Source organism: Balaenoptera ricei, chromosome 12 (genome assembly GCF_028023285.1).
Source record: "Balaenoptera ricei isolate mBalRic1 chromosome 12, mBalRic1.hap2, whole genome shotgun sequence".
NCBI classification, from domain to species: domain Eukaryota; kingdom Metazoa; phylum Chordata; class Mammalia; order Artiodactyla; family Balaenopteridae; genus Balaenoptera; species Balaenoptera ricei.
In genome coordinates this window covers 92,977,031-93,004,849 of record NC_082650.1, presented here as the reverse complement: position 1 = coordinate 93,004,849, position 27,819 = coordinate 92,977,031, and the positions used below count along the sequence as shown (strand labels likewise).

The 27,819-nt window shown below is 38.6% G+C and overlaps 1 protein-coding gene and 1 pseudogene across 1 annotated transcript in view; one reads left to right on the top strand and one right to left on the bottom strand.

Moving 5' to 3' along the window:
* EYS (eyes shut homolog) overlaps positions 1–27,819 on the bottom strand; it is a 1,726,005-nt gene that overhangs the window by 788,713 nt on the left and 909,473 nt on the right. The gene's annotated exons all lie outside the window — the stretch shown is intronic.
* On the top strand, positions 4,968–6,873 carry LOC132376386 (NADH dehydrogenase [ubiquinone] 1 beta subcomplex subunit 6-like; annotated as a pseudogene).

Below are 27,819 nucleotides of genomic sequence, written 5' to 3'. Positions count from 1 at the left end.
TTTTGCTATTGTTTCCTTCATTTCTTTTTCATTTATTTCTGACCTGATCTTTATAATTTCTTTCCTTCTGCTGGCTTTGGGGTTTTTCTGTTCTTCTTTCTCTAATTGCTTTAGGTGCAAGGTTAGGTTGTTTATTCGAGATGTTTCCTGTTTCTTGAGGTAGGCTTGTATTGCTATAAACTTCCCTCTTAGCACTGCTTTTGCTGTGTCCCATAGGTTTTGGGTCGTGGTATCTCCATTGTCATTTATTTCTAGGTATTTTTTGATTTCCCCTTTGATTTCTTCAGTAATCACTTCATTATTAAGTAATGTATTGTGTAGCCTCCATGTGTTTGTATTTTTTACAGATCTTTTCCTGTAATTGATATCTAGTCTCATAGCGTTGTGGTCAGAAAAGATACTTGATACGATTTCAATTTTCTTAAATTTACCAAGGTTTGATTTGTGACCCAAGATATGATCTATCCTGGAGAATGTTCCATGAGCACTTGAGAAAAATGTGTATTCTGTTGTTTTTGGGTGGAATGTCCTATAAATATCAATTAAGTCCATCTTGTTTAATGTATCATTTAAAGCTTGTGTTTCCTTATTTATTTTCATTTTGGATGATCTGTCCATTGGTGAAAGTGGGGTGTTAAAGTCCCCTACTATGATTGTGTTGCTGTCGATTTCCCCTTTTATGGCTGTTAGTACTTGCCTTATGTATTGAGGTGCTCCTATGTTGGGTGCATAAATATTTACAATTGTTATACCTTCCTCTTGGATCGATCCCTTGATCATTATATAGTGTCCTTCTTTGTCTCTTGTAATAGTCTTTATTTTAAAGTCTATTTTGTCTGATATGAGAATTGCTACTCCAGCTTTCTTTTGATTTCCATTTGCATGGAATATCTTTTTCCATCCCCTCACTTTCAGTCTGTATGTGTCTCTAGGTCTGAAGTGGGTCTCTTGTAGACAGCATATATATGGGTCTTGTTTTTGTATCCATTCAGCCAGCCTGTGTCTTTTGGTGGGAGCATTTAATCCATTTACATTCAAGGTAATTATCGATATGTATGTTCCTATTCCCATTTTCTTAAATGTTTTGGGTTTGTTATTGTAGGTGTTTTCCTTCTCTTGTGTTTCTTGCCTAGAGAAGTTCCTTTAGCATTTGTTGTAAAGCTGGTTTGGTAGTGCTGAACTCTCTCAGCTTTTGCTTGTCTGTAAAGGTTTTAATTTCTCCATCACATTTGAATGAGATCCTTGCTGGGTAGAGTAATCTTGGTTGTAGGTTTTTCTCCTTCATCACTTTAAGTATATCCTGCCACTCCCTTCTGGCTTGCAGAGTTTCTGCTGAAAGATCAGATGTTAACCTTATGGGGATTCCCTTGTGTGTTTTTTGTTTTTTTTCCCTTGCTGACTTTAATATGTTTTCCTTATATTTAATTTTTGACAGTTTGATTAATATGTGTCTTGGCGTGTTTCTCCTTGGGTTTATCCTGTATGGGACTCTCTGTGCTTCCAGGACTTGATTAACTATTTCCTTTCCCATATTAGGGAAGTTTTCAACTATAATCTCTTCAAATATTTTCTCAGTCCCTTTCTTTTTCTCTTCTTCTTCTGGGACCCCTATAATTCGAATGTTGGTGCGTTTAATGCTGTCCCAGAGGTCTCTGAGACTGTCCTCAGTTCTTTTCATTCTTTTTTCTTTATCCTGCTCTGCAGTAGTTATTTCCACCATTTTATCTTCCAGGTCACTTATCCTTTCTTCTGCCTCAGTTATTCTGCTATTGATCCCATCTAGAGTATTTTTAATTTCATTTATTGTGTTTTTCATCATTGCTTGATTCCTCTTTAGTTCTTCTACGTCCTTGTTAAATGCTTCTTGCATTTTGTCTATTCTCTTTCCAAGATTTTGGATCATCCTTACTATCATTATTCTGAATTCTTTTTCAGGTAGACTACCTATTTCCTCTTCATTTGTTAAGTCTAGTGTGTTTTGACCCTGCTCCTTCATCTGCTGTGTGTTTTTCTGTCGTCTCATTTTGCTTAACTTACTGTGTTTGGGGTCTCCTTATCACAGGTTGCAGGTTTGTAGTTCCCGTTGTTTTTGGTATCTGTCCCCAGTGGCTAAGGTTGGTTCAGTGGGTTGTGTAGGCTTCCTGGTGGAGGGAACTAGTGCCTGAGCTCTGGTGGATGAGCCTGGATCTTGTCTTTCTGGTGGGCACGTCCACGTCTGGTGGTGTATTTTGGGGTGTCTGTGGCCTTATTATGATTTTAGGCAGCCTCTCTGCTAATGGATGAGGCTGTGTTCCTGTCTTGCTAGTTGTTTGGCATAGGGTGTTCAGCACTGTAGCTTGCTGGTCATTGAGTGATGCTGGGTCTTGATGTTGAGATGGAGATCTCTGAGAGATTTTTGCCGTTTGGTATTACGTGGAGCTGGGAGGTCTCTTGTGGACCAGTGTCCTGAAGTTGGCTCTCCCACCTCCGAGGTACGGCCCTGATGCCTGGCTGAAGCACCAAGAGCCTTTTGTCCACACGGCTCAGAGTAAAAGGGAGAAAAAATAGAAAGAAAGGAAGGAAGGAAGGAAGGAAAGAAAGAAAGAAAGAAAGAAAGAAAGAAAGAAAAGAAAGAAAGAAGCTATAATATAGTGAAGTAAAATAAAGCTATTGTAAAGCAAAGCTATACAGACAAAATCTCCCCCAGAAGCATATACATATACACTCACAAAAAAAAAAGGAAAAGGGGAAAAATTAATATATCCTGCTCCCAAAGTCCACCTCCTGAATTTGGGATGATTCGTTGTCTATTCAGGTATTCAACAGATGCAGGCACATCAAGTTGTTTGTGGAGTTTTAATCCGCTTCTTCTGAGGCTGCTGGGACAGATTTCCCCTCCTCTTCTCTGTTCGCACAGCTCCTGGGGATCAGCTTTGGATTTGGACCCGCCTCTGCGTGTAGGTCGCCTGAGGGCGTCTGTTCCCCGCCCAGACAGGACGGGGTTAAAGGAGCAGCTGCTTCGGGGACTCTGGCTCACCCAGGCCGCGGGGAGGGAGGGGTACAGAGGAGGCGGGGCGAGCCTGCGGCGTCAGAGGCGTCGTGACGTTGCAGCAGCCTGAGGTGCGCAGTGCGTTCTCCCGGGGGATGTTGTCCCTGGATCACGGGACCCTGGCAGTGGCGGGCTGCACGGGCTCCCGGGAGGGGCGGTGTGGAGAGTGACCTGTGCTCGCACACAGGCTTCTTGGAGGCGGCAGCAGCAGCCCCAGCGTCTCACGCCCGTCTCTGGGGTCCGCGCTGATAGCCGCGGCTCGCGCCAGTTTCTGGAGTTCGTTTAGGCGGCGCTCTGAATCCCCTCTCCTTGCGCGCCGCGAAACAAAGAGGCAAGAAAAAGTCTCTTGCCTCTTCGGCAGCTGCAGACTTTTTCCCGGTCTCCCTCCCAGCCAGCTGTGGTGCGCCAACCCCTTCAGGCTGTGTTCACGCCGCCAACCCCAGTCCTCTCCCTGCCGCCAACCCCAGTCCTCTCCCTGCCGCCAACCCCAGTCCTCTCCCTGCGATCCGACCGAAGCCCGAGCCTCCGCTCCCAGCCCCGCCCGCCCCGGCGGGGGAGCAGACAAGCCTCTCGGGCTGGTGAGCGCTGTTCGGCGCCGAGCCTCTGTGCGGGAGTCTCTCCGTTTTTCCCTCTGCGCCCCTGTTGCTATGGGATCCGCGCTGTTAGCTGCGGCTCGCGCCCGTCTCTGAAGTTCGTTTAGGCAGCGCTCTGAATCCCCTCTCCTCGCGCACCAGGAAACAGGGAAGAAAAAGTCTCTTGCCTCTTCGGCAGCTGCAGACTTTATCCCGGACTCCCTCCCGGCTAGCTGTGGTGCTAGGTAATGCTTTTTAAACTTTGATTTAAGCAGTTCAGCAGGTTGGTAATGAGAAGCCTTTCTTTGGTGTATCAGTAGGTGGCGCTGTAGCACACGTTTTCAGTTTCTCTTCCCTGCACTTCCTCTGGTTCTGAGAAGCAGCACTTTCCACCCTCGATTGCCTCTGCCCGAGGTGTCTCTGGTGCCCTCATCATCACTGCTTGTGCCTCCAGGGTTCCTGGTGTCTTGCTTCTCCTGGTGACACTGCTGTCTCCAGCATCACCCCTGGGTGCGCTGGAATAGCGTGGGCCTCCGCTGTGTTCAGGGTCTCCTTCTCCGGCACCACCACCGCAATGGGGGTCCACAGTCACAGACGCCACCCTGGCAAGAGGGACCAGGGTTGTGGTCCTGCTGCTGCTGCCCAGGTCCCCATGGCCATGAGCGCTGGGTCCCGGAGGCCAGAGCCGCGTGTGCCTCTTCCCTTCTGATAGCAAGTCTTTGGGGTTTGGGGATCCGGCACTGCGGCCAGGGGGCCAGGATCAAGGCCCAGCGGGCACCGCCTCTTCTACGTTCCAGTCCACTCACCTTCAGATGCACAGATGTGTGGCCTCCTCAGCATCCTGGTGTGTTGGGCAGAGTTGTTTCCATTCTACTGGTTGTAGATGGAAAAGGAGAGACGAGGGGAGTGTCTTCTGTCACCATGAAGCTAACCTCTATTTTTAAGATGTTTTAAAACAAAGTGGGCAATGTCCTGATTACTTTAATAATTTTATTTCATTACTGAATTGGTCTCAGGATAACCTAAGTGGGGATTTGCCACTTTTTAAAAATTATTTCTCCTCATTCCCAAAGTATTTATGAGGCTGAAATCTAACAGGGAAGATATGGTTTTGGTGACAGGATCTTGTATATATTTAAAGTCACAGGATCAAACATTAGCTTCCTAAATCCATGTGATTTAGCAATACAGCCCTAAACACACATGTCGTCACCTCACAATTGATTTGAACTGGAAAGACTGAGTTCATGGTTTTTAAAATCATATTTGCCTTCCTCTTGTCCGTTCATTATTTAACTCTTATATGAAAAAATTAGTGTTGTTTTTCCAGATTGGCAATATGGAAGCTCTGAAACGCCAGACCCACAATGACGTCTGTGTTTGATGAGCAGTAATTTACTAGAAACCCATTTAATACTGCTCAGACCACACAGGACAGCAAGTATATTGACTGCTTTGTATCAAGTCTCACAATAATTAGGCTTTCTAGCACACAAATGAGTTAACTGAAGAAACCTTAATAGCAACTACATATTGGAAAGGAAAATTCTTATTTTCTTTCCATTAAAGTCAAAATAGACCAAGAATCAATGCACATATAATGCTATTCTTTACATCAAAATGTTCACTAGATATAAATTGGAAATATTAGTTCTATTGTTTATTTTCCTGTTACTCTAGGCAAAGAGAAAACTGTATGCTGTCAGATTTTCAAAACCAAAATAACTTCTGATTATGATATGTTTTAAAATGCCATGGACACATTTTACTCTGAACAAATTAGACTTCTATGTCACTTAATAGTAATTTAAATTTTAACTGATTTTTAAACTTGGTCTTCTCTCGAATTTGGTTAGATATTAGGGGTCCGATCACATATTCCTCTTACCTTCAGTCTTTATTAAACACTAGTGGAATCTCAATAGAAAAAAAGACATCCAAGTATAGGCTCTTTTACAGTGCTAGGTTTCCAGACAAAGCCAGATAGCATTATCAGAGATCACAGCCATATCTCTGACCTCCCACCTTTAATTCATGAGAACCAGGCTCAATGCATTCTACTTACCTTCAAGTTGAAGGTAGAGAAGCTGTAAAATAGTGTCTCACCCCCAAATTCATCTCATCCCTGCCATGCAGCCTGCCTGGGAGTATAACTTGCCCAGAAAGTCCTCCTGCCTGGAGACTAGGGGCACAAGGGCTGTTGTATGTGAAGATTGTCATGTCCAAGAGAAAAAACAAGGATGGATGGGTGCATGCATGACATGTGTAAGCATTGACCTGTACCATACAGAATGAAAGCTAATTCATACCAATGAATGCCAGATTCTGATCAATTTTACCTACCCATGTGGAGGAAAAAGCAACAGTATGGACAATGAAGTGAAAGCTGTGCAAAGAGTATTCCTTAAGTATTCCACCAACTTGTAAGGAGAGAAGTATCCTAGGCTACGAGCTGAAACTGGAGTAGGAGATTGAAGCAAGATGGTACCCCTGCCTCACCCCAGTTTGCTTTCCGACTCCATTGGAATAAGCATACTAAAGATACAAAAATATTTGGACACAATGAATAAGAAGCTATTCATTTAATTTCTGCAAATAGAGTTAGGAATATAATGCTTAACTTTGTTCATTATTTCACAGATTCTACTCTACTTTATAATTTTATTGTTATGTGTTTAAATATCCCCTTTTTTATAAACCTGTGAAACCTGGACATAACATGGAAATTACGTTCAGCTTCGATAAAAGCACCCCCTCTATAACGGCGCGCTGCTCCCTGGTGTCCTGCAAGGTCGCTTTGCAGAGCGGGAGCTAGTGTGATAAGACACCAGCTCGGGGACGCGCCGTATCCTACTGCCTTGGTATCAGCAGCGACGGGGTGTACGCCCCACGAGAAACTGTGGCCGCAGCAGCTGCGAGAGCTGTAAAGGCGACGGCTGAAGGATCAGGAGCTGAGCCGCTGGTGAACCGGTGCTGCCCCGGCGGAGGGTGTGTCCTATGAAGCAGTTCTGGAATAAGTTTTTGCAGGACGGGGCCCCCTGGAAGAACGTGATCTATAAGACGTACCTCAAATATCATGTGAATACAAAACCATATGCCATCGTTGAAAGGAAGCCAAGAATATTTCTAGGTGATACAATTCTGGAAACTGGGGAAGTAATCCTACCAATGAAAGAATTTCCTGATCAACATCATTGAAGATTACTTTTAAAATTTCAAAGGTGTTTGAGCCCAAGTTTGTTGCTACATTACCACACTTACTGAATATATTTTCTGGAAAAGTAACTTTAATAAAGTTTACTCAGATTTAAAAAAAAAGCGCCCCCTCTTCTCCTGTGATCCCAACCTCACTTCATATAGAAAGTTCAAGGCTGAATTCATAGCTAGTACATTAGTTGTGAAGGCAATCCCGTTAAGACTAGGTTCTTTCTCTTGAACATGAAAGACCTTTAGAATTTTATTAAAGTTCTCTAATTCAAGTAGTATTACAGAAAGTTCAATTAAATTAAACCTTTTTTAAATGATAAGCTGGTACTGGTAAACAAAGTGATGACTTATCTTACCAAAAAATATTTGGACGTGAATCTTCCTATACAAGATGTTTTAAATGAGAAACATAATAGAAAATTATGTTATTTAAGGGAAATATTTGAGTAAAAACTGATGAGAGGAGAAACTGAAGTCTTCATAGATCTATTGTGTACCAGTGAGAAGCAATAGTTTCAATACTTCAAAATAACCTTCATAAAAAGTCTGTCTATCTAATTGTTCAAATTATCCATCCCATAAACGCACACACACAATGTAAAAGAGACTGTCTATCATACAAGGAAGTTTCTGGTGAAGTTGGAGAGGGGAGTGAAGTTTGATTTCCATATGAAGACCATAATGAGAGACTGTCTATATCATAGTATTTTTGTTTTTGTTTTTTCAAATTGAAAACATCTTGTTTCTTAGAGATGAAAGTCAACTGGGTAAGGGTTGGACTAAATAATTCTAAAACGTGGAGACTCAAGTGAGGTCAACAAATACATAGAAACTCAGGGAGGGAAGGGATCCTCATTTTTTCCTTTATCTCCAAATTTAAAAAAAAAAAATTTACTGGTCAATTATCTACAGAATTTTATTGGGGTCAGGTTTCTAGAACAATGAGCTTGCTTTGTTTTGTTTTGCTTTTTTAAAAAAATAATGAAGAGCTGCTACCACAAATAAAGAGGCCAGAAGGAAAGAACTCATCTTTACATAAAGTGGTAAAGGAATGTGAAGGGCTTTTCACACTTGAAACCATTCCTGAATAGGATTGGTGTTTTTCTAGCCTTACTGATGATTAGATTATGGTTAGATTATGCTTACTACTGGTTAGATTATGCTTACTACTGGTTGGATTATGCTTACTACTACTCTAGTAGTTTGAGTGTCTAACATTCTGAATGTCCATCCATATGTTATAATGTTAACAGAGGTGCAACTAGTGGCAACTTAATGAAACTGGGTGTATAACAAAAAAATATGTGTTCTATCTTGCTTTTTAAAATATTTTTGTAAATGAAAGAAAGAAGCATATATCTGAGAAAACTGTGAAGTGTTACAAAAATAAACAAGAAAATTCTTGCCTTTAGTCACTCATATTGATTAAAACAATGTAATATTGCCCATTTAAAGCTAAATAAAAAATATACATTTTAAATAAAGCAATGTAGAATAACTGAAAGAGCATTGCTTTAGAGTCAAGAACAGTGGGTGCTTTTTCCAATGTAAAATTCTAGGTAGTTGTTCACGCCTTAGGTCTCAGTTTTCTCATCCTTAAATGAGTTCTGTATAGACGAATAAGCTCTAATTTTCATTCAAGCCCCAAAATGATGTGACTGGCATGATGTCTTCTCTCTTTATGCATTTTCTGTAGTCTTGGGCTCAAGTTGTTGCTGTATTTTTAGAAGATTTAATACCACAGACCAGTGGCTTTCAATCCTGTTGATCTCAGAACTTTCTTATACTGTTAAAAGTTATCAAGGACCCCAAAGGGCGTTTGTTTCTGTGGATTACATTACATCACATTCAGGCTTAGGCGATCAGTGATGCAAAGCGTCGCTGTTCAATTGCTACCCTGGCTCTCCTCCAAGCCTCTCTTCTCATCAGTACTAGAGGGACTCCACTGGGTCTTCAGGGAAAAAGAGTTAATTTCCTTACTAGTATCTTTAGATTAAGCACTGTGACCTCAGCTGCTATTCTCCTGCTTTTTTCCCAGAATTTACAACTTTTTTCTAGGTTATTCTCTAGGCAGGTCTTTGTTACCTTCTCAGAATGGATCAATAAGATATCATTTCTTCTGTCTCTCATAACTCATCTTTACTCCCTCCTGTGGAAAGAGGTTGCAAATTTTTGTTCTGGCAACTTGAAAATAATAGGAATGTTGGTTTTAAATGAGTTTTCTTTTTAAGTTACAGAAATTGTAAATTATAAAAATTACAGTTTCACAATTACAGAGCAGTGGCAAGACCCTAGCCTGATTTTTTTTAAACTGTCATGGTTATTCTATCATCCTCAAATTTTAGATTTAAAAAAGTTTTTCAGCCTTGTAGGAAATTTGAACACACTGTGTTTCCTGGAACAGTCAAATTTTATCCTGGAAGTTATTGCTTCTTCATGATTTGTCTGCCTGACAGTGTAGTAAATTATTTAATGTGTAGTCCTTGGTCAAAGATTCATAGACACTTCTTGTTGGCTATTAAATCAGAATCCCTTCATCCCAGAATTCACATACCCCCCCCCTTTTTGAAATTTCGTCTTCTTTGAAGTGCAGGATATACCTGTACTGTAGTTCTTCCTTTCACTCATGGTTGCTATGGAAACAAACCTCGATTTTATCCAATGGATTTGATGAAATTAGAAAATATAGACTGTCATCATGGCTACATTAAAATAATGATCAATTCCCATTCTACAGGGTGCACACGAATGAATATAATATGGTGTGAAATAATTTCTCTGTGGCGACAGGGTAGTTTGCAACTATGTATATCAAGGAAGTCTGAGTCCTTCTCAGGAGCAATTTTATATCACAAAAAATAGTCATGAACAGATGGCTATTGTTCTGCTCTAGAATGGTAACAATTACATACATATGTGATATTTTTACTAATTGCACATAATAAAAAAGAAAAGAAAAACATAATTGCAAACTTTTTGTTAGTGCTAGTTTTGCAATGACATAGGCAAAAGCTAAGTCAATTTATGAAGACTGGTGTGTCTAATTCCCTTCTACCACACAAATTTTGATAAGGGCATTACTGTTTTCAATGAATACTGAGAATCAATTTTTTTTCTCCTTCACTTTATTATTTGGTTCTCCTAAATTCTATAATTAATATTCAAATTTACCGGGTAGGAAATTTAGTCTAGCAGTAAATGTTTGCATACTGGTAGTGATAATTTGAAGTCTGCTTGAAATAAACATGGGAAAGACAAATACATTCAAATTATTTACATCTACAAAAAGCACAGAGGGGAGAATATCATACAATGATATAAAATCCACATGCAATTTCATGAACAAGATATTTTTCAATGAAAATGTTCATGACTAATTTTCAGACACTATGTTAGTTTATCAAATATTAATGAAAATTCAGGTTATCATGTATATCATGTACATTGAAGAGATATTCATAACATGAAAGAGTGAAATTCATAGTGAAAATGTTAATATTACATTTCACAATCTGAATTCTGTTATTTTTGATATGATATATGAAACTCTTAAAATTATAGAACATAATTCATTTATGAATGCTTTTCATTTCATTTTTTCTTAAGAAGATAAAGATATACCTGTTTGGGTTCTCTGATTTCTTTTTTTTTTTTTTTTTTTTTTGATATTGAGCTGCATGAGCTGTTTGTATATTTTGGATATTAATCCTTTGTCTGTTGCTTCATTTGCAAATATTTTCTCCCATTCTGAGGGTTGTCTTTTTGTCTTGTTTATGGTTTCCTTTGCTGTACAAAAGATTTTAAGCTTAATTAGGTCCCATTTGCTTATTTTTGTTTTTATTTTCATTACTCTAGGAGATGGATAATAAAAGATCTTGCTGTCATTTATTTCAAAGAATGTTTTTCCTATGTTTTCCTCTAAGAGTTTTATAGTGTTTGGTCTTACATTATTTCTTTAATCCATTTTGAGACCTAAATAGACATTCTCCAAAGAAGACATACAGATGGCCAAGAGGCACATGAAAAACTGCTCAACATCACTTATTATTAGAGAAATGCAAATCAAAACTACAATGAGGGGCTTCCCTGGTGGCGCAGTGGTTGAGAGTCTGCCTGCCAATGCAGGGGACATGGGTTCGAGCCCTGGTCTGGGAAGATCCCACATGCCACGGAGCAACAGGGCCCGTGAGCCACAATTACTGAGCCTGCGCGTCTGGAGCCTGTGCTCCGCAACAAGAGAGGCCGCGATGGTGAGAGGCCCGTGCACCGCGATGAAGAGTGGTCCCCACTTGCCGCAACTAGAGAAAGCCCTCGCACAGAAACGAAGACTCAACACAGTCATAAATAAATAAATAAATAAAAGAACGTGAATTTCTTTAAAAAAAAAAAAAAAAAAACTACAATGAGGTATCACCTCACACGGTCAGAATGGCCATCATCAAAAAATCTACAAACAATAAACATTGGAGAGGGTGCGGAGAAAAGGGAACCCACCTGCATTGTTGGTGGGAGTGTAGATTGATACAGTCACTGTGAGGAACAGGAATGAGGTTCCTTAAAAAACTAAAAATAGAACTACCATATGACCCAGCAATCCCACTATTGGGCATATACCCTGAGAAAACCATAATTCAAAAAGACACATGCAGCCCGATGTTCGTTGAAGGACTATTTACAATAGCCAGGACACAGAAACAAGCTAAATGTCCATCAAGAGACGAATGGATAAAGAAGATGTGGTACATATATATAATGGAATAATGCCCAGCCTTAGAAAGAAATGAAATTGGGTTATTTGTAGAGTTGTGGTTGGACCTAGAGTCTGTCATACAGGGTGAAGTAAGTCAGAAAGAGAAAAATAAATACCATATATTAAAGTATATACGTGTAATCTACAAAAGTGGTACATTTGAACCTATTTGCTGAGCAGGAATAGAAATGCAGACGTAGAGAACGGACGTGTGAATATGGGGCAGGGCAAGGGGAGGGTGGGACAGAATGGGAGATTAGGTTTGACATAAATACACTACCGTGTATAAAATAGATAGCTAGTGGGAACCTGCTGTATACCACAGGGAGCTCAACTCGGTGCTCTGTGATGACCTGGATGGGTGGGACTGGGTGGGAAGGGAGGTCCAAGAGGGAGGGGATATATGTATACATATAGCTGCTTCACTTCATTGTACAGCAGAGACTAACACAACACGTAAAGCAATTATACTCCAATAAAAAAGAAAGATATACCTGAAAAGATTATACAATACTGAAAGAGACAGACTTCATTTAAAAAACAACTATTTAATAAAGTCAAAAACCCTTCTGTGAAAAATTGGATTACAAAGGTGATTATTAGTGCACTGCACCAAAAGTAAATGTTTTATATTTTATTATGTTATAAAATCAAAATTCATATTGAAATTTTAAGTATTTACTTGCAAAATACCAAAATATAGGTCAGATGCTTAGTTATATCAGAGGGGAAATTCATCTGATCTTCAATTTTGCTTTGGTCTCAATTTGTGAATCTACATCTCTTTCCCATATGGGTCAATGGAAAGAAAGCATTAATGATTAGTTCTAAAATATGCCAGAGTCAGAACCCACTGAGCAAGGGGAGACCATGCACCCCAGGCACCACTTGACTGCCCGCTCAGGGAAGCCTGAGTGTCCAGGACATCCAGAACCCACACTCCTTAGCTGGTGCTTCTGCCATATCTGCTTCGTCTTCTTTCTTCTCTCCTGCTAAGCCTTTTTCTAATTACTAGTAGCAATGACAAGGGATATTAATGGTTGATTTTAAAGGTCTGCACTATGTTATATAGTAGGCAAAAAGAATCCTGTACAAATAAAAAAAATCATCTCTGCAAAGCAACAGTAGTTATTTATGTAAAACTGTTTGTTTTGTCCAGTTAAGATCATAATGTAGCTGAAACTCAAGATTCCAAGAAACAGAAGAGGAAGTCACTACAACTATATGCACATACATACTTATCAAAAAGCTGAACATCTGATCCGAATGGAGGAGTCCTTATAACAAAAACATTATTTGTTTACTTCCTCCTTTTTGATCTAGGAATGTGTCTCACCATCTCAGGATGATTTAAGACAAAGAGTAGTACTCAATTAAAAGGGCTCTGGAGATATATTATTTCTTCATGCTTTAGTTCAATGTATTTAGTGTGATACATAATTGAGTTCCAAAATCAGACTATCACTATCGTTTCCTCTTTTTAGGCAAATAGATGGTGTGTCACTGATTAGAGCTGGAAGGATATACAAGACTGGGTTCTGGACGTGCAGGACATAAACACTGCACCAGTCAGCTGCCCTGGCCTCCCTCTCTCTGCCAGCTCCCTCAGAGCCAGGGAGCTTTCTGAGAGGACAAAGAAAGGCATACACAGTGGATATCTGCTGTTTCTGCCTTCCCTGTGTCTACTGCTCCTTATTCTCTAATAACATCTGAATTTTGTTTTTGGCACTTAGCACTTATACACTAAATTTTCGGTAGTGTTAAGCTGTATCACCTTTCTTGACCCCATCTATGCAAATCAGATGCTAGCTTCCTAAAGTTTGCATCTTCAGCTAAAAGACATATAAACCAAGGAATATTTGGAACATGCCCATGGGAGTGGCAGCACCTAAACACCATCATTAGTTCTGTTACTGTTGATCTTTCTGAAATGTGTCCTTTCTGAAATCTCTTCAGCTTTTTCCCTCAATATCTTTTTGATAAAAGCCCCTTGGTGTATGTCTATACATATACACATTTATACATACATACATATATGCATATACATGTGTGCATACATACACATGTGTGTGCACATGTAGTATGTGTGTGCATTTACTAAATTACCCAGCGTTGAATTCTACTGGTTGTAACCAAGACCTGTATTTATAATGAAATTCTAAAGAGTTAGAATATATTTTATTCTGTCAGAGGGTATTGTATGCAAAACGCCACCAGCAAATAATGCTCAGAAAGATAGGAGGGGGATTTAGAAAGGAAAGTAACAGCCAGAGTAGGCAACGCATTTAAGAAGCAGGGGAGAAGAAGGGCAGTAAACACTGTAGCGAGATTAAAGGAAATGTGGCTGAGGAAGGTCACTGATTTTGAGAATGAAGACGGTGATGTTGTCAGAGAAAGTTGCCTATGCCGATCCTCTCGGGGAGGCTGCCCTGTGTCGAGGTTCAGGGGGGAAGAGGAAGGCCTGGAAAGGAAATGAGAAGATCAGTGGCTTCAGTGAGAGGCAGGCTGATGACTGATATGTTAACTGATCTGAGATACTTCAGGTAAATGAGAAGAAAAAAGGCAAAGAGAGGTTTTAAAGATATGATAGGTCATAATAGATGGAGCAAATATATAGAAGTGGTTTAAAGAGTGTAAAAAGATTGAAAGAGAAGGCAGCAAGGACAGGCATTGGGATTTGTCCAGGAAAAACAACAAAAATGGAAGCAAGAGTGCAGACACTCTAGATTTACAGGTCAATAAATTTTTAGAATACAAAGGCTTTTCGTGTTTAAATCATTCCAAAATGATGTGTGAAATAGCTCTATCAAAAATAATAATAAAACACTTATGATGTACTCTCAATTATTATACTTGTGCATGGTTTTGTTATTTTTGTAATGTTTCTGAAAAATAGAGACACCTTGAAAAAACAATAGATATATAACTCCTAGTACTGTGACTTTGATTCTACTTAAAGGAAAAAAAGAAATCTGAGTAAGACTGACCCAAATATCCCTACATATTATGTTTTTTTCTACTTATACTTTTATAGAAATACTTTGATATAGTTTTACTATAAGATACTTATGAATCTAAAACCCATTAGGGAATTCAATTTAATTTTAATTATAAAATAACCAAGTAGACATTTTTATGATAAGCAATATAAAAATTCATTAAAGAGTACATAACTGAATTAAAAACGTATTAGCTATATGTGAGCTGTTCTGTTCTCTACCCAAGAAAATGTATAAATTGGTAAAACTGTCATTGACATACTGTTTTTCTTTTCTTTATCAAAATATTTTGCCATTCTTCATTAAACAACTCACTTTTATATTTTAAACTTATATTCTATGAAAATTGAAATGATAAATTAGTATCTTACACAGCAAGAAAAGTATTTATTTACTGTTGAATTTTGAAACATAAAATTGTAGCATCTACTCTATGTATGATAAACTGAGCAGAAAATAAGAAGAAAATATTTTCACTGCCCTTAAAACAAATGGGTGAGTGCTAAATGGATAATAAATAACGGACAGTTAATGGATCACTAATAGATATCTCTGAAGACAATTCCTCAGGTCAAGGCAACCAAGAAAGGCTTTAAATCTTCATGAATATTATAGGATATTTATAAGAACAATTGAGATAACTATATAGTTGGAGGGCACGTTGTGAAGAACGGTATCAATTCAGTGAATGTTGTGATCCATGTAAATTTTTGGTATGCTTAAAGATGAAGAATTTTGATTAGCAAGAAGTGAAATTGTAATGGTCAGTGAAAGGTAAATCTTGTGGGACTTTCAATCCAATGAGAAAGACTATAATTTTGTTCTACAGTGGTAACAGATGAACAATTAAGTTCTTAAAACAGAAAGTAGTGTGATTGCTGTTGTGCTTTAGAAAGAACATTCTTAAGAGAAAGAATTATGATGACTTTTAACATACCTTACACTGAATCCTTCCCCCCACGAATTTGCATAAAACTATTTCCATGAATAGAGTGGTGCTTCTCCCATGAGAGCACAGCCCATGGTAGGAGCTCTCCCACGCTTCTGATCTCTCTCTGGCCAGGACAGTGCATTCTTCTTGACTCCTTGTCAACATGTAAACTCAGGTCTGAGTGAAGATCAAGATGTCAGAAGAAAACAAAATCATTGGGAAATTTGTTAACTATATAAGATGATGAATTTCAAAGTTAATTAGGAAGTCCAGGGGGAAACAAGTAACAAGTAGATAGAAAATTAGGAGGCTACGTGACACCACCTATCTTGAGAGAATGAAGACCTTTCTTTTACCCATCCTAGAGAGCTGGAGCGTGGCCATGTGACCCAAGCATGGCCAACTGAATGCTCCTGAATGATACTTAACATCTTGAGAGAATGTGCCAAAGGCAGAGGGTCTGAGATAGTATCAGACTGACTACATTACACTAGTGTCTAACTGTGGCAGGGCTAGTGATGACATCCCAAGTAAATGTTCTTGTGCCAAGGTTTTGCCTATCTTGTCTTCTCTTGCAAAAAACAATCCTGCTGGTTCTATGAGTAACTGTTTTCAGAGTCAGGTTCAGTTTAACCCTGACGAGTAAAACATTTTCACAACACTTATGATAGAATTTGCAGGAGTGGATATGATTGTCAAAGGAAAGGCTATAGAGAGACTCAAACTTAGGATATCAAAGAGGCAGGAGAATGAGAAAAATAGAAAAGGGAACACAGATTAGGTAAGAAAAGCACAAGTGTGGAAAGTTTTATTCACAAAAATAAGGAGTAATCACAAATATCTGAGGTTCACAAATTTTGCCTTGCACATTACAAATAAGTGCAAGACTGTTCCACCTTTAAATTATATTTGCACATTTTCTCTACTGTAATAGATTTATTTGTTCCATTTTCTTTTCCAAATAGGTCTACGGAATCTATAGCTCAACAGATGACTGCTGCTTGATTTCCATTACTTTCAGTTGAATTAGTTATAGCTATGAAAATAATACTTGAAAACAAAATTGAAATGTAAATTAGTACTTAGCATAATGCATTTTGACTGCACATTTTGTTATAAGTATAAAGGCAGTATTTCTTTTTTAAACTTGTACAAAGATTTGGATAATTTTCCACTCTTCAGTTGATCAGTAAAATATAGTCTCACTTTCAATATGAATAAGAAAATATCTTGAGTAAGCCTATAGATTCATTTGTAAAAGTAAGTAAATGGAATACTTTGTTTAAGTGCATTAATGATTATGTATTTAATTTTAAATGTCTATTTAATTTTATATGAGCTATTTATGTTCAATTCCTCAATTTCTGCTAAAAATTTGTTATTGAATCTTGCTAGTAAATTTCAGCACTCTTAAAACCTTGTGATCTCAATGGCCTCATATGGGTATTTCTTTTCAAATAGATACTAATTTATGTAATTATCAAGTATCAGAGTTTATTTAAATGTTTATATTAACATATTGATCAATTCTTGTGTATATGTTTCTTTAGCTACATACATCTGTACATGTGCACATGTGTATATTGCTATATGTGTGTGTGAGATAAAATTTTAGGCAATGCTGATAATGACCATATCTCAATCTCCACTTCACATAATTGTTTTTTAAGAAGCTAATTAAATACATTTTCAGTGCCACCAGAAAACATAATAAAGATAATCCCATTTTTATTTTCTAAAAAAATTAGCTCTAGCAGTAACTATGCTTTATGGCTATGCCTAAATATCTTGACAACAGTAATACTGAAAGTTTTATATGCTAATAAGAATGTAATTTACATTTATAGCCTAAGTTTAAGTAATTCTCATATAATTTTATTGTATATTAACTAGGGTTCCCCTTTTATATAAGTGCATTAAATTCCAGCTTTTAAAAGTCAACTAAGATGGAATTAATTTATAATAATTGCATCATGCATTCTGAATTTATACTCTCCATGCTGTTAAATAAATCTATAACCATTAAATCAAATATTGAAGATCAAACGCACTCAAAACAGTTTAATTACAAATAGCAGAGTTAAATGAGTTACTTCTCCTTACAAACAGAACTGTACAATGGATAAAGAAATCATGGATTATCCTGAAGTCACATACTTAAACAGGGGTTCAGTCAAACGTAGAATGCCAGATCTACCAACCCTTTCTTCTACACAATTATAATCCTAGGTGTATTCTGTGGAACACAGAGAAATAAAAATATTCACGTTTATACTTGGTTAAAAGGAAAATTATAATGGTTTCCTAGATATTTAGTCTAAGCAAATTTATTTATTTTCTACCAAATATTTAACTTTAATAGTTTCACATTGCACTTTGGTATGACACTTAGCTCCAAAATAACATGGAAAAACACGTTTTTAATTTAATTCAATTAGAAAAAATGTAGGGCTAAAAGTAATCAAAAATTACTTGAAAGATGGCAGAGGAGTAAGACATGGAGATCACCCTGGTCCCCACAAATACATCAAAATTACATCTACATGTGGAACAACTCCTACAAAACACCTACTTAATGCTGGCAAAAGACCTCAGACATCCCAAAAGGCAAGAAACTCCCCACGTACCTGGGTAGAGCAAAAGAAAAAAGAAAAAAACAGAGACAAAAGAATAAGGACTGGACCTGCACCTCTGGGAGGGAGATGTGAAGGATGAAAAGTTTCCACACACTAGGAATCCCTTTCACTGGCAGAGATGGGGGGTGGGTGGCGGGGAGGAAGCTTTGGAGCCACGGAGGAGAGCACAGCTACAGTGGTGCAGAGGGCAAAGTGGAAAGATTCCCGCACAGAGGATTGGTTCTGACCAGTACTCACCAGCCTGAGAGGCTTGTCTGCTCACCCACCAGGGCGGGTAGGAGCTGGGAGATGAAGCTACAGCTTCAGAGGTCAGAACCAGGGAGAAAACTGGGGTTGGCTTCATGAACACAGCCTGAAGGGGGCTAGTGCACCACAGCTAGACGGGAGGGAGTCCAGGAAAAAGTCTGGAACTGCCTAAGAGGCAAGAGAATATTGTCTCAGGGTGCACAAGGAGAGGGGATTCAGACCACCACCTAAATGAGCTCCAGAGATAGGCGCGAGCCATGGCTATCAGTGCAGACACCAGAGATGGGCATGAGACACGAAGGCTACTGCTGCAGCCACCAAGAAGCTTGTGTGCAAGCATCCATACCTCCCCTCCCAGGATCCTGTGCAGCCCGCCACTGCCAGGGTCCCGTGATCCAGGGACACTTTCTCGGGAGAACACAAGGTGCGCCTCAGGCTGTTGCAACGTCAGGCCAACCTCTGCCACCACAGGCTCGCCCCACATTCCATGGCCCTCCTTCCCCTTGGACTGAGAGAGCCAGAGCCCTGGAATCAGCTGCTCCTTTAACCCCGTCCTGTCTCAGCGAAGAAGAGATGCCCTCAGGTGACCTACATGCAGAAGCAGGGACAAATCCAAAGGTGAACACCAGGAGCTGTGTGAACAAAGAAGAGAAAGAGGAATCTCTCCCAGTAGCCTCAGGGGCAGCAGGTTAAATCTCCACAATCAACCTGATGTACCCTGCATCTGTGGAATACCTGAATAGACAACGAATCAACCCAAAATTGAGGTGGTGGAAAGGGAGCAACTGTAGACTTGGGGTTTGCTGTATGCAACTGACTAGTTTCTGATTTATATGTTTATCTTAGTTTAGTTTCTTGTGCTTGTTATCACTGGTGGATTTTTTTATTGGTTTGGTTACTCTTGTCTTTTTTTTATTACTTTTTTATTTAATAATATGTTTTTATATTTATAACTTTTTAATTTAATTTTATTTTATTTTATTTATCTCTATTTTTCTCCCTTGTCTTCTGAGTAGTGTGGCTGACAGAGTCTTAGTGCTCCAGCTGGGTGTCAGGCCTGAGCCTCAGAGATGGGAGAGCCAACTTCAGGACATTGGACCACCAGAGACCTCCCAGGCCCATATAATATCAACTGGTGAGAGATCTCCCAGAGATGTCTATCTCAAGACTAAGACACAACTCCAATCAATGACCAGCAAGTTCCAGTGCTGGACACCCCATGTCAAACAACTAGCAAGACAGGAACACAACCTGACCCATTAGCAGAGAGGCTGCCTAAAATCATAATAAGTTCACAGTCAACCAAAAACACACCACTGGATGTGGTCCTGCCCACCAGAAAGACAAGATCCAGCCTCATCCACCAGAACACAGGCACCAGTCACCTCCACTAGGAAACCTACACAACCCACTGAACCAACCTTAGCCACTGGGGGGAGACAACAAAACCAAAGGGAATTACAGACCTGCAGCCCGCAAAAAAGAGACCCCAAACACAGTAAGTTAAACAAAATGAGAAGATAGAGAAATATGCAGCAGATGAAGGAGCAAGGTAACAAGCCACCAGACCAAACAAATGAAGAGGAAATAAGCAGTCTACCTGAAAAAGAATTCAGAGTTATAATAGCAAGCATAATCCAAAATCGTGGAAATAGAATGGAGAAAATACAAGAAACGTTTAACAAGGACCTAGAAGAACTAAAGAGCAAACAAACAATGATGAACAACACAATAAATGAAACTAAAAATTCTCTAGAAGGAATCAATAGCAGAATAACTGAGGCAGAACAGATAAATGATCTGGAAGATAAAAGAGTGGAAATAACTACAGCAGAGCAGAATAAGAAAAAAGAATGAAAAGAATTGAGGACAGTCAGAGAGACCTCTGGGAAAACATTATACAAACCAACATTCGAATTATAGGGTCCCAGAAGAAGAATAGAAAAACAAAGGGACTGATAAAATATTTGAAGAGATTATAGATGGAAATTTCCCGAATATGGGAAAGGAAATAGTCAATCAAGTCCAGGAAGTGCAGAGAGTCCTACACAGGATAGATCCAAGGAGAAACATGCCAAGACACATATTAATCAAACTATCAAACTTTAAATACAAAGGAAAAATATTAAAAGCTGCAAGGGAAAAGCAACAAATAACATACAAGGGAATACCCATAACGTTAACAGCTGATTTTTCAGCAGAAGCTCTGTAACTAGAAGGGAGTGGCAAGACATAATTAAAGTGATGAAAAGGAAAACCCTACAACCAAGATTATTCTACCAAGCAAGGATCTCATTCAGATTCAACAGAGAAATTAAAAGCTTTACAGACAAACAAAAGCTAAGAGAATTCAGCAACACCAAACCAGCTTTACAGCAAATGCTAAGGGAACTTCTCTAGGCAGGAAACACAAGAGAAGGAAAAGATCTACAATAACAAACCCAAAACAATTAAGAAAATGGTAATAGGAACATACATATTCATAGTTATCTTAAATGTAAATGGATTAAATGCTCCAACCAAAACACATAGACTGGCTGAATGGATACAAAACAAGACCTGTATATATGCTGTCTACAAGATACCCACTTCAGACCTAGGGACACATACAGACTGAAAGTGAGGGGATGCAAAAAGATATTCCATGCAAATGGAAATCAAAAGAAAGCTGGAGTAGCAATTCTCATATCAGAAAAAATAGAATTTAAATTAAAGACTATTACAAGAGACAAAGAAGGACACTACGTAATGGTAAAGGGATCAATCCAAGAAGAATATATAACAATTGTAAATATTTATGCACCCAACAAAGGAACACCTCAATACATAAGGCAAATGCTAACAGCCATAAAAGGGGAAATCGACAGTAACATAATCATAGTAGGGGACTTTAGCACCCCACTTTCACCAATGGACAGACCATCCAAAATGAAAATAAATAAGGAAACACAAGCTTTAAATGATACATTAAACAAGATGGACTTAATTGATATTTAAAGGACACTCCATCCAAAAACAAGAGAATACACTTTCTTCTCAAGTGCTCATGGAACATTCTCCAGGATTGATCATATCTTGGGTCACAAATCAAGCCTTGGTAAATTTAAGAAAATTGAAATCGTATCAAGTATCTTTTCCAACCACAATGCTATGAGACTAGATACCAATTACAGGAAAAAAAATGTAAAAAATACAAACACATGTAGGCTAAACAATATGCTACTAAATAACCAAGAGATCACTGAAGAAATCAAAGAGGAAATCAAAAACTACCAATAAACAAATGCCAATGAAAACATGATGACCCAAAACCTATTGGATACGGCAAAAGCAGTTCTAATAAGGAAGTTTATAGCAATATAATGCTACCTCAAGAAACAAGAAAAATCTCAAATAACCAACCTAACTTTACACCTAAAGCAATTAGAGAAAGAAGGTCAAAAAAACCCCGAACTTAGCAGAAGGAAAGAAGTCATAAAGAACAGATCAGAAATAAATGACAATGGAATGAAGGAAACAATAGCAAAGGTCAATAAAAACTAAAAGCTGGTTCTTTGAGAAGATAAACAAAATTGATAAACCATTAGCCAGATTCATCAAGAAAAAAAGGGAGAAGACTCAAAGCAACAGATTTAGAAATGAAAAAGGAGACGTAACATCTGACACTGCAGAAATACAAAGGATCAGAAAAGATTACTACAAGCAACTATTGCGAATAAAATGGACAACCTGGAAGAAATGGACAAATTCTTAGAAATGCACAACTTGAGAGACTGAACAAGGAAGAAATAGAAAATATGAACAAACCAATCACAAGCACTGAAATTGAAACTGTGATTAAAAATCATCCAACAAACCAAAGCCAGGACCAGTTGGATTCACAGGCAAATTCTATCAAACATTTAGAGAAGAGCTAACACCTATCCTCCTCAAACTCTTCCAAAATATTGCAGAGGGAGGAAAACTCCCAAACTCATTCTATGAGGCTACCATCATCCTGATACCAAAGCCAGACAAAGATGTCACAAAAAAAGAAAACTACAGGCCAATATCACTGATGAATATGGATGCAAAAATCCTCAACAAAATACTAGAAAACAGAATCCAGCAGACATTAAAAGGATCATACACCATGATCAAGTGGGGTTTACCCCAGGAATGAAAGGATTCTTCAATATATGCAAATCAATCAATGTGATACACCATATTAAGTAACTGAAGGATAAGATCCTTATGATAATCTGAATAGATGTAGAAAAAGCTTTTGACAAAATTCTACGCCCATTTATGATAGAAAGTAGGCAAAGAGGGAACTTGACTCAACATAATAAAGGCCATATATGACAAACCCACAGCCAACATCATTGTCAATGGTGAAAACCTGAAACCATTTCCACTAAGATCAAGAACAAAACAATGTTGCCCACTCTCACCATTATTATTCAACAGAGTTTGGGAAGTTTTAGCCATAGCAATCAGAGAAAAAAAAAGAAATAAAAGGAATCCAAATCAGAAAAGAAGAAGTAAAACTGTCACTGTTTGCAGATGTCATGATACTATAAATAGAGAATCCTCAAGATGCTAACAGAAAACTATTAGAGCTAATCAATGAATTTGGTAAAGTAGCAAGATGCAAAATTAATGCACAGAAATCTCTTGCATTCCTATACACTAATGATGAAAAATCTGAAATGGAAATTAAGGAAACACTCCCATTTACCCTTGCAAAAAAAAGAATAAAATACCCAGGAATAAATCTACCTAAGGAGACCTAAGACCTGTATGCAGAAAACTATAAGACACTGATGAAAGAAATTAAAGATGATACAAACAGATGGAGAGATATACCATGTTCTTAGATTGGAAGAATCAGCACTTTGAAAATGACTATACTACCCAAAGCAATCTACAGATTCAATGCAATCCCTATCAAACTACCAATGGCATTTTTCACAGAACTAGAACAAAATGTTTCACAATTTGTATGGAAACACAAAAGGTTCTGAATAGCCAAAGCAATCTTGAGAAAGAAAAACGGAGCTGGAGGAATCAGGCTCCGTGACTTCAGACTATACTACAAAGCTACAGTAATCAAGACAGCATGGAACTGGCACAAAAACAGAAATATAGATCAATGGAACAGGATAGAGAGCCCAGAGATAAACCCATGCACATATGGTCACCTTATTTTTGATAATGGAGGCAAGAATAAACAGTAGAGAAAAGATAGCCTCTTCAATAAGTGGTGCTGGGAAAACTGGACAGCTACATGTAAAAGAATGATATTTGAACACTCCCTAACACCATACACAGAAATAAACTCAAAATGCATTAAAGACCTAAATGTAAGGCCAGACATTATAAAACTCTTAGAGGAAACATAGGCAGAACACTCTATGACAAATCACAGCAAGATCCTTTTTGACCCAGCTCCTAGAGAAATGGAAATAAAAACAAAAATAAACAAATGGGACTTAATGAAACTTAAAATCTTTTGCACAACAAAGGAAACCATAAACAGGGTGAAAAGACAACCCTCAGAATGGGAGAAAATATTTACCAACAAAGCAACTGATAAAAGATTAATCTCCAAAACTTACAAGCAGCTCATGCAGCTCAATATTAAAAAAACAAAAAACCCAATCCCAAAATGGGATGAAGACCTAAATAGACATTTCTCCAAAGAAGATATACAGATTGCCAACCCACACATGAAAGAACGTTCAACATCACTAATCATTAGAGAAATGCAAATCAAAACTACAATGAGGTATCATCTCACACCAGTCATAATGGCCATCATCAAAAAATCTACAAACAATAAGTGCTGGAGAGGGTGTGGAGAAAAGGGAACTCTCTTGCCCTGTTGGTGGGAATGTAAATTGATATAGTCACTATGGAGAACAGTATGGAGGTTCCTTAAAAAACTAAAAATAGAACTAGCAATCCCACTACTGGGCATATACTGTGAGAAAACCATAATTCAAAAAGAGTCATGTACCACAGTGTTCATTGCAGCACTATTTACAATAGCCAGCACATGGAAGCCACCTAAGTGTCCATCGACAGATGAATGGATAAAGAAGATGTGTCACATATATACAATGGAATATTGCTCAGTTATTAAAAGAAATGAAATTGAGTTTTTTGTAGTGAAGTAGATGAACTTAGAGTCTGTCCTACAGAGTGAAGTAAGTCAGAAAGAGAAAAACAAATTCCGTATGTTAACATATATTTATGGAATATAATTTAAAAAATGGTTCTGAAGAACCTAGGGGCAGGACAGGAATAAAGACACAGACATAGAGAATAGACTTGAGGACATGAGGATGGGGAAGGGGAAGCTGGGATGAAGTGAGAGAGCATCATGGACATATATACACTACCAAATGTAAAATAGATAGCTAGTTGGAAGCAGCCACATAGCACAGGGAGATCACCTTGGTGCTTTGTGACCACCTAGAGGGGTGGGATAGGAAGCGTGGCAGGGAGCCGCAAGAGGGAGGGGATATGGGGATATATGTACACATAGAGCTGATTCACTTTGTTATACAGCAGAAACTAACACAACTTTTAAAGCAATTATACTCCAATAAAGATGTTAAAATAATTATTTGAACTTTTATGCAAAGGTACATTCTATAAGTACATGTGATTTCAAACATCAATTTAATAGTAAAGTCATCCTTTCATAAAAGTATATCTTCATAGTAGCATAGCATAGACGTCAACGTTGAAAAATCAGTTACAAGTTTCTTGGAGAAAGCTAATACAATAATCTTCATGTCTTCATTTATAAGTTTATATTCCATCACATTTTGAAAGCCATAAACTTGGACTTAACCTTGTCTTTCTCACTAGTGTCATACAGCATGATTGTTTCTGAGTTCAGTAGTGGAGCGATAAGGCTGAGAAGCTATGTATGGAACCTCACATATCAGAAAGACACACAAAGGCAAATGGCCACATTCCAGTGAGATCCAAGAATCAGGACTTACACCTAGAAGACAGTGTCAGGTGCTGGGGGACTTCTAACTGTGTGCTCAGGGTAAAAAGATAGGACAGCAGTTCTTTCTGAGAAGGTTTTAGTGAGCAGGTGGAAGGGAGTAGGTAGGAAAGCCATAACTTGGAGAACTAGAACTTAAGGCAATAACTGAGTGGGGTAAAAATTGATAAGAGTTTGGCAGGGATCAAAACTTCAAGAATAGACATGTAAGGGACAACACAATTCCCCAGTTACAAGAAAAGATGCAAAGCATGAAGAGTTGATGGTGAACGAAGAGGTAGGATCCTAGGTAGTGAAACAGGTGAGAGTGGAGATCTCTCTGTTGGAAATGGTTTTCACATTTCTCTTGCAAACAGAAGGGGTCTAGATGCTGGGTGGGCCACGTGATCTCTCTGGCTAATTAATTCTTCTTTTGAATCTTAGACCTGGTTCTCAGAGTAGAGAATCAAGAAAGTGATTATTTTCACTAGAGTATTCTAGCAGATGTGTTCTTCCAATTACAGAAATGCACATATTCTTGGAGAGCCTCAACCCTTTCCCAGAAAAGTACATATAAACCAATTTGCATCATGAAATAAATTTTCATTTCCTCTTTATGCTGTAAACATGGAAAGAACTTACTTGGCATTTAGCCCTTTGCTATTTTCCAAACTAAGTCGCCCATGTTTACTTCATGTGCCCTCAATACCATACATTCCTTTACAATCCAGCCATTTCATTAACAAAGGTAAAAGTGTTCTACAAAGCTTGCCTCATTTCAAATTTTACATGTTATTAACAATCATCTCATCTATGCTGGGAAGCTGATACCTGCCAACCTAAAAAAAAAACATCATTCAAATTTCTGATGCTGTCAGTTAAACAAAGCAACAAATTCCTAAAAGAATTATCAAACCTTCTTCTCTTTTCCTAAATATTTCTAAGAAATAAAGCCAACTGACTTTGTCTGTAAAAACAAGTATGTTTTCCTAGTAATAAAACTATCGCCTAGTGCAGACCCAGTTCCACCTCTGTGCTGTGGCTGGTCTTTGTCATGTCATCCAGCCCTGGATGGATCTCTCTGGATTCTACTCACGGCGTTTCCTGCTTTTGCATACATACTCTGCGGTCTCTGCCCAGGCTTCGTTTCATTCTGTGGATTGAAATGTATGATCCACATATAGACTGCTGAAAAACTGTCTTTCAAGTTAAATTTTCCTCCTTTATGATGGGCTTATAAATATATATTTTCTTTTTAAAAGTAGCCTTTGGTTGAAAATCACATTTAAGTGTAAGCTAACATCTTGCTTTACCATAAAGAGCTAGGGAAATATTTTGGCAGGGAGGTGGTCCAATCAGGAGCTGCTGGAGAGCTGAAGCCCCTGCAGCTTGTGTAGCGAGTAGTGAATACAGAGCCTCCAGGGAGTGTGCACTTGTAAGAGCTGAATGCTGTGCTTCTGGGCAGTGGGACAGGGCTCAGGAGGGGACCGCTCACCCTCCAGCAGCTGAGGGAGAGCTGGCCAGCTCCCAGAGGACCAGGAGGACCAGCTGGGCAGCACTGAGCATGGCTGTGAGTGGCAAGGATCCCTCCAGGGAAGGCTCGACGTGAGTGGTTCTGGGAGTTTCTTGAGAAAAAAAAAATGTGACAGCAGACTCCAGATTTTTCTGTAAGTCTGATATGGAGATTTGTCTGCTCCTAATTTGAAGCTTACACAAATTATTCAGAAGCATAAATGCTAAGTGAAAAGGAGAACACATTCTCCTTGATAAAGATCAAAGCAATCTTAGTGGCCTTTTAAATGTATCTATATGTGACTTGATGTTAAACTGTGGCTTTACTTTTAGCAGAGATTACTGGAAAATAATTGTTAATTACCCTTACAAACCAGAGGAAGGCATTTGCTCACATTTGTTGGCTTTGTAACAGAGTTAGCTACGAACAAGTTCCGTGCCCCTTTGTCTCCTCACCCATCTGAGGATGTGAAGGGGTTAAAATCAAAGAAGTTATAGGAGCTGAAAGTCGGAGGATGTCTTTGGAGCATGTTGTCTGTGCACTGTGAGTCCTTCACACCACGAGGGAGGGATGGTGCTCCATCACCACCTCAGATCAAATGGGGGAGGAGAGGGGTCAAAGGAACCACTCACAGAGTTTTGTATGTGTCTTTTGGAATTTTTATGAAAGGATGGGTGGGTGTCTAACTTACGCCCAGAAATCTAAAGGGTAAGAGACAGTGGCTGAAACTAACACCATACAGCAAAATGAAAAGAATTGAGCTTAGATAGAAGCTGTACTTCCACCCATGAATGGTTCAATTGTGTGTATTTCCTCTGGACCCAGTATGGACATTGATAAAAGGAGAGAAAGGATGAGAAACAACTTTGGACTGTGGTAGATCCTGGGCAAGAGGTACACGGGGCGTGTTGTGGGGACCCTGACAGAGAGAGAGGCCAGCCTCTCTGTGGAG